Genomic DNA, 14,374 nt, shown 5'->3' on the forward strand with positions numbered 1-14,374 from the left:
TTATAATAGTGGTCTTATACAATATTTGTCCTTTTGCCTCTGACTAATTTCACTCAGCATAATGCCTTCCAGGTTCCTCCATGTTATGAAATGTTTCACAGATTCGTCACTGTTCTTTACCGATGCGTAGTATTCCATTGTGTGAATATACCACAATTTATTTACCCATTCATCCGTTGATGGACACCTTGGTTGCTTCCAGCTTTTTGCTATTGTAAACAGAGCTGCAATAAACATGGGTGTGCATATATCTGTTTGTATGAAGGCTCTTGTATCCCTAGGGTATATTCCCAGGAGTGGGATTTCTGGGTTGTATGGTAGTTCTATTTCTAACTGTTTAAGATAACGCCAGATAGATTTCCAAAGTGGTTGTACTATTTTACATTCCCACCAGCAGTAGTTCCAATCTCTCCACAGCCTCTCCAACATTTATTATTTTGTGTTTTTTGGATTAATGCCAGCCTTGTTGGAGTGAGATGGAATCTCATCGTAGTTTTAATTTGCATTTCTCTAATGGCTAATGATCGAGAGCATTTTCTCATGTATCTGTTGGCTGCCTGAATATTTTCTTTAGTGAAATGTGTGTTCATATCCTTTGCCCACTTCTTGATTGGGTTGTTTGTCTTTTTGTGGTTGAGTTTTGACAGAATCATGTAGATTTTAGAGATCAGGCGCTGGTCGGAGATGTCATAGCTGAAAATTCTTTCCCAGTCTGTAGGTGGTCTTTTTACTCTTTTGGTGAAGTCTTTAGATGAGCATAGGTGTTTGATTTTTAGGAGCTCCCAGTTATCGGGTTTCTCTTCATCATTTTTGGTAATGTTTTGTATTCTGTTTATGCCTTGTATTAGGGCTCCTAGGGTTGTCCCTATTTTTTCTTCCATGATCTTTATCGTTTTAGTCTTTATGTTTAGGTCTTTGATCCACTTGGAGTTAGTTTCTGTGCATGGTGTGAGGTATGGGTCCTATTTCATTCTTTTGCAAATGGATATCCAGTTATGCCAGCACCATTTGTTAAAAAGACTATCTTTTCCCCAATTAACTGACACTGGTCCTTTGTCAAATATCAGCTGCTCATATGTGGATGGATTTATATCTGGGTTCTCAATTCTGTTCCATTGGTCTATGTGCCTGTTGTTGTACCAGTACCAGGCTGTTTTGACTACTGTGGCTGTATAATACCTTCTGAAATCAGGTAGAGTGAGGCCTCCCACTTTCTTCTTCTTTTTCAGTGATGCTTTGCTTATCCGGGGCTTCTTTCCCTTCCATATGAAATTGGTGATTTGTTTCTCTATCCCCTTAAAATATGACATTGGAATTTGGATTGGAAGTGCGTTATATGTATAGATGGCTTTTGGTAGAATAGACATTTTTACTCTGTTAAGTCTTCCTATCCATGAGCAAGGTATGTTTTTCCACTTAAGTATGTCCTTTTGAATTTCTTGTGGTAGAGCTTTGTAGTTTTCTTTGTATAGGTCTTTTACATCCTTGGTAAGATTTATTCCTAAGTATTTTATCTTCTTGGGGGCTACTGTGAATGGTATTGATTTGGTTATTTCCTCTTCGGTGTTCTTTTTGTTAATGTAGAGGAATCCAAGTGATTTTTGTATGTTTATTTTATAACCTGAAACTCTGCCAAACTCTTCTATCAGTTTCAGTAGTTTTCTGGAGGATTCCTTAGGGTTTTCTGTGTATAAGATCATGTCATCTGCAAATAGTGATAACTTTACTTCCTCCTTGCCAATCCGGATACCCTTTATTTCTTTGTCTAGCCTAATTGCCCTGGCTAGGACTTCAAGTACGATGTTGAATAAGAGCGGTGATAAAGGGCATCCTTGTCTGGTTCCCATTCTCAAGGGAAATGCTTTCAGGCTCTCTCCATTTAGAGTGATATTGGCTGTTGGCTTTGCATAGATGCCCTTTATTATGTTGAGGAATTTTCCTTCAATTCCTATTTTGGTAAGAGTTTTTATCATAAATGGGTGTTGGACTTTGTCAAATGCCTTTTCTGCATCAATTGATAAGATCATGTGGTTTTTATCTTTTGTTTTATTTATGTGATGGATTACATTAATGGTTTTTCTGATATTAAACCAGCCTTGCATACCTGGTATAAATCCCACTTGATCATGGTGAATTATTTTTTTGATGTGTTGTTGGATTCTATTGGCTAGAATTTTGTTGAGGATTTTTGCATCTATGTTCATGAGGGATACAGGTCTATAATTTTCTTTTTTTGTAATGTCTTTACCTGGTTTTGGTATCAGGGAGATGGTGGCTTCATAGAATGAGTTGGGTAGTATTCCGTCATTTTCTATGGTTTGAAATACCTTCAGTAGTAGTGGTGTTAACTCTTCTCTGAAAGTTTGGTAGAACTCTGCAGTGAAGCCGTTCGGGCCAGGGCTTTTTTTTTGTTGGAAGTTTTTTGATTACCATTTCAATCTCTTTTTTTGTTATGGGTCTATTTAGTTGTTCTGCTTCTGAATGTGTTAGTTTAGGTAGGTAGTGTTTTTCCAAGAATTCATCCATTTCTTCTAGGTTTGCAAATTTGTTAGAGTACAATTTTTCGTAGTAATCTGAAATGATTCTTTTAATTTCATTTGGTTCTGTTGTGATGTAGTCCTTCTTGTTTCTTATTCAGGTTATCTGTTTCCTTTCCTGTACGTCTTTAGTCAGTCTAGCCAATGGTTTATCAATTTTGTTAATTTTTTCAAAGAACCAGCTTTTGGCTTTGTTAATTCTTTCAATTGTTTTTCTGTTCTCTAATTCATTTAGTTCAGCTCTAATTTTTATTATTTGTTTTGTTCTGGTGCCTGATGGGTTCTTTTGTTGCTCACTTTCTATTTGTTCAAGTTGTAGGGACAGTTCTCTGATTTTGGCTCTTTCTTCTTTTTGTATGTGTGCATTTATCGATATAAATTGGCCTCTGAGCACTGCTTTTGCTGTGTCCCAGAGGTTTTGATAGGAAGTATTTTCATTCTCGTTGCATTCTATGAATTTCCTTATTCCCTCCTTGATGTCTTCTATAACCCAGTCTTTTTTCAGGAGGGTATTGTTCATTTTCCAAGTATTTGATTTCTTTTCCCTAGTTTTTCTGTTATTGATCTCTAGTTTTATTCCCTTGTGGTCTGAGAAGATGCTTTGTAATATTTCGATGTTTTGGATTCTGCAAAGGTTTGTTTTATGACCTAATATGTGGTCTATTCTAGAGAATGTTCCATGTGCGCTAGGAAAAAAAGTATACTTTGCAGCAGTTGGGTGGAGAGTTCTGTATAAGTCAATGAGGTCAAGTTGGTTGATTGTTTTAAGTAGGTCTTCCGTGTCTCTATTGAGCTTCTTACTGGATGTCCTGTCCTTCTCTGAAAGTGGTGTGTTGAAGTCTCCTACTATAATTGTGGAGGTGTCTATCTCACTTTTCAGTTCTGTTAAAATTTGGTTTATGTATCTTGCAGCCCTGTCATTGGGTGCATAAATATTTAATATGGTTATGTCTTCCTGATCAATTGTCCCTTTTATCATTATATAGTGTCCTTCTTTATCCTTTGTGGTGGATTTAAGTCTAAAGTCTATTTTGTCAGAAATTACTATTGCTACTCCTCTTCTTTTTTGCTTATTGTTTGCTTGATATATTTTTTTCCATCCTTTGAGTTTTAGTTTGTTTGTGTCTCTAAGTCTAAGGTGTGTCTCTTGTAGGCAGCATATAGATGGATCGTGTTTCTTAATCCAGTCCGTGACTCTCTGTGTCTTTATTGGTGCATTTAGTCCATTTACATTCAGCGTAATTATAGATAAATAAGTTTTAATGTTGTCGTTTTGATGCCTTTTCATGTGTGTTGTTGGCAATTTCATTTTTCCACATACTTTTTTGTGCTGAGATGTTTTTCTTAGTAAATTGTGAGATCCTCATTTTCATAGTGTTTGACTTTATGTTAGTTGAGTCGTTACGTTTTTCTTGGCTTTTAACTTGAGTTATGGAGTTGTTATACCTCTTTGTGGTTACCTTATTATTTACCCCTAGTTTTCTAAGTAAAAACCTAACTTGTATCATTCTATATCGGCTTGTATCACTCTCCATCTGGTAGTTCAATGCCTCCTGTATTTAGTCCCTCTTTTTGATTATTGTGATCTTTTACCTATTGACTTCCATGATTCCCTGTTATGTGTATTATTATTATTATTTTTAATTAATCTTAATTTGTTTGTTTTTGTGATTTCCCTATTTGAGTTGATATCAGGACATTCTGTTTTGTGACCTTGTATTGTGCTGGTATCTGATATTATTGGTTTTCTGACCAAACAATATCCTTTAGTATTTCTTGTAGCTTTGGTTTGGTTTTTGCAAATTCTCTAAACTTGTGTTTATCTGTAAATATCTTAATTTCGCCTTCATATTTCAGAGAGAGTTTTGCTGGATATATGATCCTTGGCTGGCAGTTTTTCTCCTTCAGTGCTCTGTATATGTCGTCCCATTCCCTTCTTGCCTGCATGGTTTCTGCTGAGTAGTCTGAACGTATTCTTATTGATTCTCCCTTGAAGGAGACCTTTCTTTTCTCCCTGGCTGCTTTTAAAATTTTCTGTTTATCTTTGGTTTTGGTGAGTTTGATGATAATATGTCTTGGTGTTTTTCTTTTTGAATCAATCTTAAATGGGATTCGATGAACATCTTGGGTAGATATCCTTTCGTCTTTCATGATGTCAGGGAAGTTTTCTGTCAGGAGTTCTTCAACTATTTTCTCTGTGTTTTCTGTCCCCCCTCCCTGTTCTGGGACTCCAATCACCCGCAAGTTATCCTTCTTGATAGAGTCCCACATGATTCTTAGGGTTTCTTCATTTTTTTTTTAATTCTTTTATCTGATTTTTTTTCAGCTATGTTGGTGTTGATTCCCTGGTCCTCCAGATGTCCCAGTCTGCATTCTAATTGCTCGAGTCTGCTCCTCTGACTTCCTATTGCGTTGTCTAATTCTGTAATTTTATTGTTAATCTTTTGGATTTCTACATGCTGTCTCTCTATGGATTCTTGCAACTTATTAATTTTTCCACTATGTTCTTGAATAATCTTTTTGAGTTCTTCAACAGTTTTATCGGTGTGTTTCTTGGCTTTTTCTGCAGTTTGCCTTATTTCATTTGTGATGTCTTGAAGCATTCTGTAAATTGGTTTTTTATATTCTGGATCTGATAATTCCAGGATTGTATCTTCATTTGGGAAAGATTTTGATTCTTTTGTTTGGGGGGTTGGAGAAGCTGTCATGGTCTGCTTCTTTATGTGGTTCGATATGGAGTGCTGTCTCCGAGCCATCACTGGGAAACTAGTTTTTCCAGAAAATCCACTAAAAAAAATGCAGTCAGATCCCTATCAGGGTTCTCCCTCTGGCTCAGGCTATTCGGATGTTAATGAAGCCTCCTGGGGAGGGTGGGGGAGGGATCAGAGAGATAGGAGAGTAGCACCTCAGAATATAGCCAGAGTTGCTTGTCTTGCTTGGAATGACTATTATATCCGAGATTTCCGTGGGGCGTGTCGCCTATGTGTGCTGGCTGTGTGGAGATTGCCCTCGGGGGGTCTGGCCCGCTGGAGTCACGGTCAGATCCTTCGCTGCCAGCCCCACGCCCAACGTCAAAGTTCCCCTACTGGGATGGTGCACTCCCGACTCCAAAATCAGTCCCTGCCTCCCAGGGACTCCCCGTCCCGCCAGCTGCATCGCCACGCCACCCCCGCGAATCGGCTAGGTCCCCCCGGGGTCAGCTCAGGCGAGCGGAGCAGCTCCCCGCGCCTGTGCCACAACCGCCCGTCCTGGCTGGGACGCCGCTCTCCCCGCTCCAAGACCAGTTGCTGCCCCCTGGGGACCTCCCCCACCGGCTGTGTCGCCGTGCTGCCTGCGCGAACCGGCTTGGCCCCCCCTCTGGGGCTAGTTCAGGGGGGTGGAGCAGCTCTCCGTGCCTATGCCGTGCCTGCACCCAGTCAAAATTCCGGCGGGACGGTTCCCCGGCTGGGACGCCGCTCTCCCTGCTCCAAGACCCGTCACTGTCTCCCGGGGAGTTCTCCCACCAGCTGCGTCGCCACGCCGCCGTTGTGAACCGGCTGAGCCCCCCCCCGGGGTCAGTTCAGGGGGTGGAGCTGCTCCCCGCGCTTATGCCGTACCCGCGCTCCGCCAAAATCCCGGCGGGACGGTTCCCCGGCTGGGACGCTGCTCTCCCCGCTCGAAGACCAGTCACTGCCTCCTGGAGGCTTCTCCCACCGGCTGCGTCACCACGCCACCCGAGCGAACCGGCTGGGCCCCCTCCTGGGGCTAGTTCAGGGGGGTGGAGCAGCTCCCTGCGCTTATGCCGTACCCGCGCCCCACCAAAATCCCGGCGGGACGGTTCCCCGGCTGGAACGCTGCTCTTCCCGCTCCAAGACCAGTTACTGCCTCCCGGGGACTTCTCCCAATGGCTGCGTCGCCACACCGCCCACGCGAACCGGCTGGGCCCCCTCCCGGAATGAGTTCGGGGGCCAAGGCTGGGCTCCTTGTTTGTGCCGTCTGCCCCCCTGGGCTCTGCCCCAAATCAGGCACTGAAGGTCACCTGACTGGTACTCTGGCTCCAGGCTCTGAAAACAATCGCTGCCTCCCCGTATTTGTTCGTTCTCCGTCTCTAAATCTGTGTTTGTTGTTCAGGGTTCGTAGATTGTTATGTATGTGATCGATTCACTTGTTCTTCCGAGTCTTTGTTGCAAGAGGGATCCGCGGTAGCGTCCACCTAGTCCGCCATCTTGGCCCAGCCTCCCTAGTCTTTTCTATATTTAACTTTTAATAAAGATAATAATAGCTATTATTTATTGGACACCTAAGATGTATTATCTCAGGTGTCTTACATATATAATCTCTAACTCAACAGTCTTGTACAGTGGATATTATTATCCTTGTTTCTGAAAGAAAAATGACATTTTTGTCTTCGGAAAATCAAATAACCTGCTTAAGGCCACATGTGGAGTTTACCTAACAAATGCAGAACTTAGATTTTATTTTCTGTCTGGCACCAAAGCCTGTGCTTTTTTTATTTTATCATAGTGCCTACGGAAAGAATTTACTCCATATCTCCTTAATTTCTTTGGTATTATTCATTCATTTCAATCAAATCTGTCAAAGGCAAATAATAACTTTATAAAAAAGGGATTTACAAACGTCATAAAAGAGAAGCACAAATAGAAGAGGTCTATAGAAAATGGCCAAGTAATTTCAAAATAATAGTAATTTGTTAGGTATTTATTATATACCAAGCTAAGGACTATATTACATTATTCATTTCAGTGATTTTTATATATTTCAGGGTCTCTAGTGAGAACTCGTACATTATTTAATAATAAACCAAAAATCCATTGCCGTCGAGTTGATTCTGACTCTTAATGGCCCTATAGGACAGAGTAGAACTGCCCCATAAGGTTTCCAAGGAGCAGCTGATAGATTTGAACTGCTGACCTTTTTTCTCTCGCAGCTAAGCTCTTAACAACTGCACCACCTGGGCTCCTTATTTAATAGTAGTATAAGTTAAATGCATATATTGACTTAAGCCTTTCACAAATAGCATTGCAAATATGTTACCTTGTGTCTTCAGGTAGCTTTACTTACCTGCTTTTCTCTTCAAAAGTCTTATGTTTATAATCTCTCTCTCTCTCTTTTTTTTTTCTCTACAGTTTCTTTCATTTCCTTTATGATTTTTTCCCTCTTTACAATTCAAGTCAGTGCTTAAGAGAAATCTCTTCCAGATGCTTTTTCACTTTTCTATAAAGCACTTGATGTTGTTATTTCACATTGGAAATGGGTAGGGACATTCATGCCATGGAGATTTGAAAAGGAGTGAATGAGTGTTATATGGATCAGACTTATAAATAAGTAGCCATTAACCCTGTGATTCAGAGAAAGTAGATGTTTGTATTTTGGAAGTTCTATGAAGATTCAAGGGAGAGAGAAAATTAATAAATATGAAAGCTTTTTTTGTCTTAGTCACATTTTATAAATGATTGTAAAGTGCTTTGAGTTTTTTAGGGGAATCCTTCCCACTGAGGACACTGATTTAAATTCTATGCATTCCCTCATTTCCTACCCAGTTGCCTTTGTCTCCCTTCTCCCTCTGTTTAATTGCAGATTTTCTCAATCCTCGCAACTGGACCAATTTGATCTGAATGGAGTTACAAAGTGAAATTAAGCAATTCACTTGCAAAAAAAGTTGTTTTTGTTGTTGTTAGGTGCCATGACATCCTTCCCAAGTCATAGTGACACTATGTACAATAAGACGAAACACTGCCCTGTCTTGGGCCTACCTCACAATAGTTGCTACGCTTAAGCCCATATTGCAGCCACTGTGTCAGTCCATCTCATTGAGGGTCTTTCCCCTTTTCACTGACTCTACTTTACCAAGGCTCATGTCCTTCTCCAGGGATTGGTCCCTCCTGATAACACGTCCACAGTAAGAGAGATGTCTCACCATCCCTTGCTTCTAAGGAGCGCTCTGGCTGAGCTTCTTCCAAGACAGATTTATTCGTTCTTCTGGCAATCCACGGTTTATTCAATATTCTTTGCCAATGGCATAATTCAAAAGCATCAGTTCATCTTTTGTCTTCCTTACTCATTGTTCAGCTTTTGCATGCATACGAGGCAATTAAAAATACCGTGGCTTGGGACAGGTTCACCTTAGTCCTCAAAGTGACATCTTTGCTTTTCAATACTTTAAAAAAGAGGTTTTTTGCAGCATATTTGTCCAATGTAATAAGCCGTTTGATTTCTTGACTGCTGTGAATAGGTGTTGATCATGGATCGAAGTGAAATGAAATCATTGACAACTTCAATATTTTCTCCATTTATCATGATGTTGCTTATTGGTCCAGTTGTGAGGTTTTTTTTTTTTTTTTTTTTTTTCTTTATGTTGAGGCTGCAGTCCTTGACTTTCATCAGTAAATGCTTCAAGTCTTCTTCACTTTCAGCAAGTGTGATCATTAATGTTGTATGTCAACTTGGTTGGGACATAATTCTCAGTGGTTTGGCATTTATGATGTAGTTTGGCAGTAGTATAATGATGTAATCACTTCCATGATGAGATTTGATATAATGTGATCATCTCCATGATGGGATCTACACTGAGTTGTTGCTGTTAGGTACCATTGAGTTGTTTCCGACTCATAGTGACTCTATGCACAACAGAACGAAATACTACCCGGTCCTGAGCCATCCTTACAATCATTGTTATGCTTGAGCTCATCGTTGCAGCCACTGTGTCAGTCCACCTCATTGAGGGTCTTCCTCTTTTCTGCTGACCTGTACTCTGCCAAGCATGATGTCCTTCTCCAGGGACTGATCCCTCCTGACAACATGTCCAAAGTATGTAAGACGCAGTCTCGCCATCCTTGCCTCTAAGCAGCATTCTGGCCGCACTTCTTCCAAGACAGATTTGTTCATTCTTTTGGCAGTCCATGGTATATTCAATATTCTTCACCAACACCACAATTCAAAAGCGTCAACTCTTCTTCAGTCTTCCTTATTCATTGTCCAGCTTTCACATGCATATGATGTGATTGAAAATACCATGGCTTGGGTCAGGCGTACCTTAGTCCTCAGGGTGACATCTTTGCTCTTCAACACTTTAAAGAGGTCCTTTGCAGCAGATTTGCCCAAAGCAATGCGTCTTTTGATTTCTTGACTGCTGCTTCCATGGCTGTTGATTGTGGATCCAAGTAAAATGAAATCCTTGACAACTTCAGTCTTTTCTCTGTTTATCATGATGTTGCTCATTGGTCCAGTTGTGAGGATTTTTGTTTTCTTTATGTTGAGGTGCAATCCATACTGAAGGCTGTGGTCTTTGATCTTCATTAGTAAGTGGTTCAAGTCCTCTTCACTTTCAGCAAGCAAGGTTGTGTCACCTGGATAACCTAGTTTGTTAATGAGTCTTCCACCAATCCTGATGCCCAGTTCTTCTTCATATAGTCCAGCTTCTCATATTATTTGCTCAGCATACAGATTAAATAGGTATGGTGAAAGAATACAATCCTGAGGCACACCTTTCCTGACTTTAAACCAATCAGTATTCCCTTGTTCTGTCTGGACAACTGCCTCTTGATCTATGTAAAGGTTCCTCAAGAGCACAAGTAAGTGTTCTGGAATTCCCATTCTTTGCAGTGTTATCCATAGTTTGTTATGATCCACACAGTCGAATGCCTTTGTATAGTCAATAAAACACAGGTAAACATCCTTCTGGTATTCTCTGCTTTCAGCCAGGATCCATCTGACATCAGCAATGATATCCCTGGTTCCACGGCCTCTTCTGAAACTGGCCTGAATTTCTGGCAGTTCCCTGTCGATATACTGCTGGAGCCTTTTTTGAATGATCCTCGGCAAAATTTTGCTTGTGTGTGATATTAATGATATTGTTCTATAATTTCCACATTCGGTTGGATCACCTTTCTTGGGAATAGGCATAAATATGGATCTCTTCCAGTCAGTTGGTCAGGAGGCTGTCTTCCATATTTCGTGCCATAGACGAGTGAGCACCTCCAGTGCTGCATCTGTTTGTTGAAACATCTCAATTGATGTTATATCAACTCCTGGAGCTTTGTTTTTTGCCAATGCCTTCAGAGCAGCTTGGACTTCTTCCTTCAGTACCATCGGTTCCTGATCATATGCCACCTCTTGAAATGGTTGAATATCGACTAATTTTTTTTGGTACAATGACTGTATGTATTCCTTCCGTCTTCTTTTGAAGCTTCCTGCGTTGTTTAATATTTTCCCCATGGAATCCTTCACTATTGCAACTCGAGGCTTGAATTTTTCCTTCAGTTCTTTCAGCTTGAGAAACGCCAAGTGTGTTCTTCCCTTTTAGTTTTCCATCTCCAGCTCTTTGCATATGTCATTATAATACTTTGTCTTCTCGAGAGGCCCTTTGAAATCTTCTGTGCAGTTCTTTTATTTCATGAATTCTTCCTTTTGCTTTAGCTGCTAGACGCTCAAGAGGAAGTTTTAGAGTCTCCTCTGACACCCATCCTGGTCTTTTCTTTCTTTCCTGTTTTTTCAGTGACCTCTTGCTTTCTTCATGGATGATGTCCTTGATGTGATTTCACAACTCGTCTGGTTTTCTGTCACTAGTGTTCAATGCATCAAATCTGTTCTTCAGATGGTCTCTAAATCTGAATAGCCATCCAATATAGGTGGGCTTTGTGGCAAGGCTCCTGGGCTTTTGCTCACTCTGGATCTTGCAGCTAGCTCCTGTTCATCTGACCTCCATTTCTTGGGCCTTGAGCTAGCAGCTTACCTGCCGATCTTGGAATTCGCTGGTCTCTGCAGCCTGTGAGCCCACAGCTACGTGAGTCAGAAGCCTCAAGCCTGACCCACAAACTTGGGACTTCCCAGCCTCTACAACCACATGAGCCACTTCCTTGATATAAATCTCCCTATATATTTATATATGCTGATATATTTATAAGCTTTACTGGTTTTGTTCCTCTAGAGAATCCAACCTAAAACAGCAAGCAAGGTTGTGTCATCTGTGTATCACAGGTTGTTAATGAGTCTTCCTTACCTGATGTTAATCAGTTCTTGTTCATATAGTCTGGTTTCTCAGATTATTTGCTCAGCATACAGATTGAAAAAAGTAGAGGCAGCAATGCTTTAGGGAGCTTGTTAATTTCTCTTTTCACTCTGCCTCCCTGCTCTGCTCTTAGGTCTGTCTTGGAGCCCCTAGAGAAGGAAAATTAACAAGCCCCCTGAAACTGAACCACTACAATCTTTCAAGGGAATTGGTTAACCTCACTTTGCTGCTCCATTTGGAGCATTTGGGGGTACCAGTCTTAAGGGGAAGAATAGGGCCTATTGCTTGAAATTCCTTTACTTCTTTAAATAAAATTCCACTAAGTTTGCTTATCAAGCTCAAAAATGTTTTTCACCACATTGTTTCATTACTGGTTTACATACTGGCACAAACTATATTTTGTCTTCAATTTTCATTTTCAAACCAGTTTGAGATAATTCTTTTTGATTCCTAGTACTTACTGAATAGATTCTTTTCTCTTTGTCCAACAATTGCATTTATCAGTAAGCAACAAATAGTTTCTTTTTTCTAGTAGAGTTCTGACTGAATTGTCCTCCCCATCCCTGTTCTCTTCATTGTTGTCAGTTGCCATCGAGTGGATTTTGACTCATGGTGACCCCATGTGTGCAGAGTTGAACTGCTCCATTGGGTTTTCAAGGCTATGAAAACATTTTGGAAGAAGAATTTCAGGCCTTTCTTCTGAGGCTAGGTTTTGAACCACCAACCTTTTGGCTAGTAGTTGAGTGATTAACCCATCACACCACCCAGGCACTCCCTACTGTCTTTAAGAACCCAAAATTCTTTCTTTGGCCCTTGTCTTGGGGATTCAGTCATGGTCTTTTAATGCAGAAGCTTTTCCCAGCATGCCTGTCTCCTTGCTTCACCCAGGGGACATCACAGAAAGCAATCAGATGGCCTGGGGTAGCTCTCATAATCATCTCATTCCTGAATTCTCTTAACACTTCTGTAACACTAGCAAACTTTTAAATTCACAACACAATCTTATTTCCAGGTTAATAAATTCATTGAACATTAACCCAGTGCCATCGTCATTGAACATCAAGCAGCTCTAAATTGTACTCTGGGGGCATCCCAGCATTCACTTCTTTACCTTCTGAGTCTTAACCATTTAATTCTTCTCAGTACCTGCTTCCCCTCAAACGTGTTTTAGCGATGTGGTTTCATCTTTTGCCCAATGGTTACTACATTTCCTTAGGTCCCACCTTTGTAGAAGTTTCATAAAAGTCCAGCTTAGAGTCTCAAATAAATTGCTTTTTTTTCTCTCCATGTATGATCCTTCAATTAGTTCCAGAATAATGAGAGTGAACTTGTGATGGGCTTGGAAAAGTTAACATTCAAAAAGACTGTAAGGTTAAAGTAACTCTCTTTTTACCCACAGCCATTCCTGACAATCAGAGGAAGATGCTTCTTTTTGATATTAATTCACACACATATCTGTGGATCATCAATTGCTATTGAGTGCTATTGTGTTGTGAATGTATTAAAAAATATTCTTTTTGGAAATCATAGAAAACTGCTCTTGATATCAGAGCCTCTGACAAGTGAATCTGTTCTCATTATCTCAATATCTATCTTGGTTTGTAAAAATCCTGCAGGTTTATGATGCATCATGGTATCCTTCACTACCTCCTCTTGTTCTTCAACATAAAGCTGCCACTTATGCTAAAACAAGCTTGATAAGATTGTCTGATAGATTCAATTTATTTAAACAGAACACTGCTGCAGACTCTAATGTCCTTTTGCTGCAGCTCTTTTCTGCCTAAGTTAGAGTATTATACTCGAGTGTTGGAAGGACGAGGCACAGATGTACTATACGCATACAATCACCTTTTTTTTTTAAAGGGTTAGAGCCTTAAATACCAAGATATTCATTCTAATGTGAACAGAGGAAAAGTGCTATTTTTGCACTTTCTCAAACAAGGCCATAGTCCTCAACCATCTACTATACTATCTTTAGGAAGTGGACAATAAGAAAAATAATAAACCATGCTTCATTTTAGACATTAACTCACATCCACATACCTGAATGACCTTCTCTCAAAGCTGTTTTAAATAAATGGTGTATAAAATACACACCAAGAGAGTCATAAATGGTCAAGGTGATATTGGAGGTCTTATGGGAGGTACTCATTTCAAAAATTCTATGCTCCGTCACCTCTAATGATCTTTGGCTTTTAAGTTAGCTGAGAGTGGGCCTTTAAAGTACAAATGTCCTAACCAGTCTAAATGGGATTCTTATTGTGGTCATATATTTTGGAAGTGGGATAGGGGAAGAAACTGAGATAAGAAGGTGTAAGAGAAGTAAAAGAATCTCTGGGTGATGGAAGACATCTGTGTCTCTATCAAAGTGCTGGTACTTGTGATGAGATGAAGCTACCCTTGTTTGTGACTTCCAGTTGATGAAAGAAGCCTGATACTTTGGACCCCTAAACCTTGGAGAGGCTGGATTTATCTCAGAGTATTTGCTTAGATATAAGCCTAAGCTAATGGGCAGACACTACCTGTTTGTCAGTGGAGGCTTGTGTATTGCTATGATGGAGAACAGGTTTAAGTGGAGCTTCCAGCCCAAGAAGGGCTAGGAAGAAAAGATTGGCAATCTGTTCTGAAAATCAGCTAAAGAAAACCCAATGGATCACAATGGTCTGATCTGCAACTGATCTTGGGGATGGTATAGGACTGGGCAGCATTTTGTTCCATTGTGCATGGGGTCATCAGGAGTGGGGGCCACCTAATGGCAACTAAAAACAATGATGGACACATAGTCTAGCCTGTAATCAGGTGTGAGCGTCCTTTCCCATCAGTTATAGAA

The sequence above is a fragment of the Loxodonta africana genome, chromosome 5 (genome assembly GCF_030014295.1).
Source record: "Loxodonta africana isolate mLoxAfr1 chromosome 5, mLoxAfr1.hap2, whole genome shotgun sequence".
NCBI classification, from domain to species: domain Eukaryota; kingdom Metazoa; phylum Chordata; class Mammalia; order Proboscidea; family Elephantidae; genus Loxodonta; species Loxodonta africana.